Source organism: Gekko japonicus, unplaced genomic scaffold (assembly GCF_001447785.1).
Source record: "Gekko japonicus isolate JY-2015 unplaced genomic scaffold, Gekko_japonicus_V1.1 scaffold1208, whole genome shotgun sequence".
NCBI lineage: Eukaryota > Metazoa > Chordata > Lepidosauria > Squamata > Gekkonidae > Gekko > Gekko japonicus.
In genome coordinates this window covers 370810-378423 of record NW_015169208.1, presented here as the reverse complement: position 1 = coordinate 378423, position 7614 = coordinate 370810, and positions in this window count along the sequence as shown.

The following is a 7614-nucleotide window of genomic DNA, read 5'->3' as shown; positions in this document are numbered from 1 at the left end:
TTGTCAACAAACCAAGCTGTCAAGAGGTTATCGAGATATGAATGCACCTGCCAGCATGGAAGATGCATCATATCAATGAAGCATGCATATAAATTCCTGTCCAGTCCACGGAAGCGGCTCTCTGTACCGAATAAGGAAGTAAAATATACTGATCAGTCAATCAAGGCATAAATATAAAAATAACCCAGGGAAAAAAATTACGCTTGAAAACAATTCTCTTTATGCTATATTTGGCAATCAATTGCATTCCTCATTCCTGCCATTTTAAGTGTATTCCCTCATGGTTCTGAGTAGATGTCATGATGCCTTGTAGAGTACAATCAAAGCAACAGGAATTGAGCTAATCAAAGAGAAGTGTCAGAAAAGTCTGAATGAGAATATATATCTGATAAGCAAATCTCACAAGAGAGATTAACATACAGAACTCTTTCCAAAGCAGCCATGAAAATACACACACACACAAACACATACTGCTTAGAACTAGATGTGGAAAGGTCTCTGGTACATTGTTAATAATGAACAGAAAATAAGGTATAGCTGCCACCCCCCTGGCAGCTGTAGCACAGAACAATTCTGGTATAGATCACAGGATCCAGAGTACTACACAACTGGTTCTGGTTGCTCAAACTGGTTTATGTTTGTCAAAAAACAGAACTCACCTGTGTAAGAGGGCAAAATACTTCTGAAACTGACAGGAGTTTCAAAAATCGATTGTGATATGGTATGGGAAGGGGCTATTCAAAGCAGAAACCTCGAAAATCTACCAGGCATGCCTTAGGTAAACCTAAAGCAGATCTTTCAGTCCTATGTGGTGAACATGATACTTTGCTTTGCTTTGGGGAGGAAACAAATTCTGTGGAATGGAAAATCAAAAGCTTAATTTGATACATGGAGGAAACAGCTCCTTCTCCAGGCAACTGAGCTCTCACTCAATTTAAGCCTCTTCCTACAGCCTGACACACTCAGCCTATAGACTGGTTGAGGCCTTCACAGTAATGACTTGGGCTCCTACATCTGAAGTACAATCCAATAACGGGGTGGGAAGCAGAATGACACTATTCTTGCCATCTGCCAAGGAGTCTCCTACTATATGGATCAAAATAAGAGATGGATAATTCATATTTAGGCTCCTCTGAAGTACTTCTACAACTCCCTGACAGCTATGCTGCCATGAAAGTTGGGGAGGTTGGTCTGTGTCTGGTTAATTGCTATTGCTTCCCTTTCAGGTTAATTGCTATTGCATTCCTTTCTGTGCTTTTTCTGCTGAGCGCCGAAATGCTTATCTCTACAGATGTGCAGGACGGTGTTGTAGTGTCTGGGATTCATTAGGTGCCGTGGGAGTGTTCGTTCTCAGCTTCAGCTACCTAACGGTCTCTAAGCTTTAGCCCGCGTGCGGGAGGCTGCCTAATTGGCCAGTACTGTGGGGGAGGGTGCATACGAATACCCTATATCCTATTATGCCCAAGGGGCCACCGCCATTCTTAACAGTGCCTATGTTACTGCATCTATAGCTCTGCAATAAAACTATAACCGTTCCTGAATGTGTGTACTTCATTGTTGGCTGTGGGTTCTGACACTTTCTCCAAAAATCTGTAGGTAGGGATGGGCATAAACTGGCTCACGAAGTAAAGTTCATCATGAATCCAGGCTAGTTCATGGTTCATGAAGCAATGTTCATGGAAGGGCACACGGCGTCATTGTTGGCTGTGGGTTCTGACACTTTCTCCAAAAATCTGTAGGTAGGGATGGGCATAAACTCGCTCACGAAGTAAAGTTCATCATGAATCCTGGCTGGTTCATCGTCTCTGAAGCAATATTCATGGAAGGGCACACGGCATGAACATTTCATGAACTTTGGTGCTGTTCATGGCGGTTCATGGCGGTTCATTAATTTATTTTAATTTATTTTTATTTAACTTTCGACTTTATATCCCGCTTGAACCCCCTTTTTTCAGGGGGTCTCTGAGCGGCTTACAGGCAGGTGCTAATCACAATTCTTCCCTAACTAGGGCCACACATTTCTATATGGGGGTGGGACTACCTACCTGCAGCCCTGTGGTGGTTGGTGTTGTTCTTGACTCGGCTTTTCAGGTCTTTATCTTCGGCAGTCTCCGGCGGGGTGCTCACTTCGGCGCTCGGGTGGGTTGGCTTTTTGGGGCGCGTGACTCACGCCTTCTTACGGCCCCAGCAACGTCCTTTTCCGGCTACGCTGTGCCCGCGCTCGACGTCATCGCACACCCTTTTGACGGCAATCACTCGATGTTCCTTTCCTCGGCCACCAGGGATCGCCCCTCCGGTCGTGCTTGCTCGCTGCCGCTGCCACATCGCCATGTTGCCTCCATCTCCGTCTGCACTGGAGCTGATGTCTCATTGCCGCCGCCGCCGTCACCCACCACCAGTGTTCCCTCTAAGCTGAGTTAGTGTGAGCCAGCTCACAGTTTTTTAGCCTCCAGCTCACAGATTTTTTAGCTCAGAAAGGATGGCTCCAGAGCAATCTAATTTATGCAGTAGCCAAATTATTCGCTCACAATTCTAATGCCAGTAGCTCACGAATTAGAATTTTTGCTCACAAGACTCCACAGCTTATAGGGAACATTGCCCACCACACCTACAGAGGGTGCCCCCCACCCTACTAAGGGTGGGTACCCATTTATCTACTCTCAATTAGTTGCTTTCGAACCGCTGGGTGGGCGGGATCAAAATTAATGGATACATTTCCAGACAGACATGTCGCTCATTTAAATTGTATACAAAACTCTAAGGCAACAGGGAGGGGGTGGAATTCTCCAGCCTTGCAGACACCAATAGGAGCCCTCCAAAGCTTAACAGGTACCGCCGGCTGCTAATAACAGAATATCCGTACTGCTCTGTGGGATCAGAATGTTATACATATGCTCACCTCTGCCATTTTTCCTCTGTTACTTGTTGGCAGTTGTGCATAGAGGCAGGGACATTTTTAAAAGTAGATTAGCAGAGCACATTCATTTATTCCTTCCTGATCTTGAACTCCTCTCCTCCGCTGTGGTTTGGGAGTAAGTGGGACTCAGGGCTCTGAGCCACCCTGTCTCTCTGTTCATGCTGAGCAGAGGGGTTAACTACTGGGTGCCTCGGCTGAGTGAGGACTCACATTTTATACCTTCCTGATTGTGAACTTCTTTCCCCTGCTGGGGTTTGAGTGCTAAGAAGGGCCTTTTTTCTGGGGGAATGTGCTGGAACAGAATTCTTCTTTTCTTCTCTTCAGCAAAATTCCTTTAAAATGTTTAAAAGTTAATGAGTTTTCAGTATACAGATTGAAAACTTCATTTCCTTCTTGAGATTTCCAGCACCTCTTTAAAAAAAAAAGCCCTGGTGTTAGGTGGTCTCAAGGCTCTGAGAGACCCCCATCTCTCTGTTCACGACAAGTTGTGGGAATGGTGGAGATTAGCAACTGGGTGCCTTGGCTGAAGGAGACCCACATTTTATACCCTCCTGACTGTGAATTATTCAGAGGCAGCTTAGAGCTAAAAGCACATTGTTACAAAGATCTGCCCTTTGATAAGAAGTGTCTAAACCTATGGAAGGGCTAGTCCCAGATAACAACTACATAGCAACATAAAGAATTATCTGCTTACCTGAATAATAAGAAATAAGTTCACACTACTTGGTGTTAATCACTTCTGATGAAGTCTTTCTTTGAAATGAAGTTGAAGCCGGACTCTTCGTTAATCTTTGGACCTGTATTTAATCTTTGGACCTGAACTTTTGAACCTTTGTTGGTGTAAACTTTGGACCTGAATTTTTGTCATTGTACTATTTTGGTCTTCATATTTAATAATGTATTCTGGATATTTGGTATTATTTAATGTATCTTTTCAATATATTTTCTAAATAATTATTTGCACTTAATAGCAACTTCCCCAGTTTGTGTTCTTTGATTGCTATATACTGGGAGGTCTTCTGTATTTTTGTTGTTATTGTTCCTGAGCCATTCCATACACCTCTGTAACTGCAGCTGGCTTTTCCAGTGGGAAAACTGGGGAGACCTTTTTTGGGTGTCTATAACTGGAAATGTAACCCACCCCCAACTTGGAGTGATTGTAGAAAAGCAGGCAACTGTGAAACTGTGAGTTTCTTTGTGCATTTGGTGTGTGTAGCTTGCAGGGATCAGTTCTGTACACTTTTGAGTCTGTGATTGACATTTTTCCCAAAGCACTTTCCTGGCTTTACCTTAGTCTTATTGGGTTTGCACTGCCACAGTGGCACTGGTTCTGCTGGGCACATTGCACTTGTTATGTTGGGCTTGCAAAAATGCCCCCCCTTCAGTTTCTACTGCAAAGATTCTTGGGGACTTTGATTCTGTCCTGCTGGGCTTCTATTGCCCTTTCTTTTTTTACTGTTTTCTTTTCCTCCATTGGAAAAAATGGAGGATGGAGCACCTTCTTTGGGGGGCTGTAACTTGGACCCCATAAATTCAATCCTCACCAAACATGGAAGGCAGGTAGAGGAGAGTCAGCCAACAATACCCTGTGCGTTTGGTGCCTGTAGCACACTGGGAGGCCATTCTACTGTGTCAGGAACCTCATGAACTGAAGTGGTTCATTTAATCTCAAAAAGTTAGTGATGATCCATGGTTTGTAAACTGTGCATGCCACAAACTGAACTGCATTTTCCTGGTTCATGTCCATCCCTATCTTTAGGCTAAAACTGGATGTAATAGTGGCTGTTCCTTCTGTCTTGCTCCCTTCTTTTCCCCTCAGATCCTTTGACCATTCTGTTACAAAACTGTGTTGTTACAATTGTGCTAGGGTGTCTCATACTGCTACCAGATGAGAGGATAACTTGTCTGTTCCCTCAAGTTCGAGGGCTGAGCCAACAGCAAAATATCATATGGTGACAGGGTGGGGGAGCCATTGTTCTTCAGAAAAGAAAAAAATAGATTAGGCTGCTCAGTCAGAAAAGGAGAGAAAAAATGCAGGGGAAATCATGTCTCTGAGGGAGGGAAGTAGGTGAGGCTGTCATACACCCCTAACTAGAACTGTCCACCTCCAGCATCCCCAGTGTCTGCTTGTTACACTGGCTCTTGAATGGAAGCCTGCTGCAGCAGAAAAGACAGGGGACTTTCTCTGGAGGCTCTTGAGTTACCAGGAGCCTCAAGTATAGTGGGGATCGTGATCCTCAGCCCTTGAGAAGGCTTTCTCTACTTTCAAGGGATTTGGGAGGCTGAACCAATGTAGATCCCAGTACTCTGTCAGGGGATCTGACTGATGAATTACCAGTTTGTATCAAATCAGTCCTCACATTATGGCATACACAGGTCAGGTCCAGGCTAGCGTTTATAACAATCTGGAGAAAGAATGTCCTGCCCCTTTAATAGAGGCTTAATGTGTTGAAATGGGCAGGTGAAGCTTTTCATGGCTTGGAAGTAAATGCCATCACTTGACAAATGACATCTCATTAAGCCTCGATTCACAGGAGTAGGATTTCTTTGCTTCAGGTTGTTGGCAACCTTAGCCCAGGGTCCCCACCCTGTCTCTTTCCTTACTTGTCTTGCAGGTTCTCCTCAGTTCCTTTTTGTGATTTCAGTGGTGACTGGGATACATGTAGAACAGACTTCACCCTTCTCCCCATGATGTTTTCCTGACCTGAAACAATCTGGAGGGGGTGCTATTGGGTCTTCAGGGAAAATCCACAGTCTACACATGGATTTCCACAATGGGCCAAATAGAACACACCTGGGATGACTGCACTTCAGGAAAATGATACAGGAAGGAGGCTGAAGCCATGTGCACCACAGTCATGTTCTGAATTGAGCACTGTGTGCATGGGAATTGAGGAGAACCTGCAAGTCATTTGTAAGCATTTCAGTGTATTTCTACCTGTCTACTCTCTGTTATTGTTTAAAGGAACACACAGGATCAGTACATTTACACGTAAATTATAAATCCATATTGTTATTAAGGTTAGTTCATTCTTTTAGCTTACCAACAACAAAAAAATTAGCTTAAAAAAAATTGAAACCATTATTTCACACACTATTAAAAACAAAAAATGATCACATATGGACTTAAAACTATTACAACTTGAAACCAGAATGGAAACCATGAAAAAAATTACGAGAACTTAATAGAATACTGGTTTCATTGTTCAAGTGAATCTTTGAATTAAAAGAGTGTATGTATGTTTTTAGAAATTCTTGTCTTTGACACCTTTGTAAAACTGTAACACTAAGCTATTAAATAAAAGGAAGACAGTAATGAGGACTGTTAGCTTTCCTAGCTTCTTTATGTTTCCATTGGTTCATACCTATACTGGCAAAGGTGGAATTGAGGGCCACCCAAATCAATGGAAGTTCAGCCTTTGTCTAGACAGCAAACAAATGTGTCCCTGCCCTTGAATCAAATTTCAGGTTAACTTCTTTAGCTTCTGTCAAAACATGGTATTTTTGCAAGCCTATTGTTGTGTAACTAGCCTATAGTCAATTGCAGTTAATACTGTATGGTTTAGGAGATATTTGAATCTCATGTACTTATCCACCTGAGATTTCTCTAAACATATAAAAACTTTTTTTTTTGGTAGGGGTGTCCCTCAAATTTGCTTTAGATCGTTCACCTGAGAAGAAACTTCCATTTTTTTTTCAACATTCAGTTTGGCTGAACTCTCCTGATAACATTCTCAATGTACTAAAGAAATTACTCAACAAAGAGATATAGTGGAGTGGAGTGGAGTGGAGTGATAGGAGTGCCAGACTAGGACTGGGAATATACAGGTTTAAATTCCTACTGGCATGAACACATGCAGTTGCTTTGGACTGAGTCAGACCACTGGTCTGTCAGGATCAGTACTATATGTCCTGACTGGCAGCACTTCCCTCAGGTAGTGGTCTCCCACATCACCTTCTACCTGATCCTTTTAGTTGGAGGTGCCAGGAATTGAACATGGGGCTTTCTGCATGCAAATTCGATGCTCTACCACCGAGCCTTGGCCCCTCATTTCTCAGGCATAAAGTCCTCTGGGTGATCTTGTCACAGTAACTCTCTTTTAGACTAATCTACTTGACAAATTGGTTTGCTTCTGTAAGTGTGTGCCTGCATGCATGCTTTGTTCAACATTTTTTTTGTGTGTGGGAACAGTCTGAAATGTTGCACATAAAGTCCAGTTTCCTTCACCTGTGGTTCAGCAAGAACTTCAATTACTGTGTCTGTTGCTGAATTCAACTATAGAGAGCGGCTACAAACACTGCTGGTGACTTTTTATGTTGTCTTTCTCACATGGACGCATGAAGGTGCAATATTAATAAGTTCCTTAATCATTACTGAGTTTGAATCTTGTAAGTATTGTTCAGGAAAATCGCAAAGAGAAACTTCTTCCCTACTCTTTAAGACTTTATTTTCTCCTTAATGAGGCATCTGCAGACAGCTACTTGGTTGCTCTTCTCCTATCCACAGTGGAATTAGCAGATTTGTTATCTTCAGAATATAAGAGCAAACAGCATATGGGTTTTGTTAATATCATCATAATGTCACAGTGCAATCTGTCACAATGTAAACTCCTTCTGAGCAATTTCATTTGAGTGAAATACGCAACAAGAAAGAGGTGAAGACAATCACATATGCTATAATTCTTGTTCGGTACATT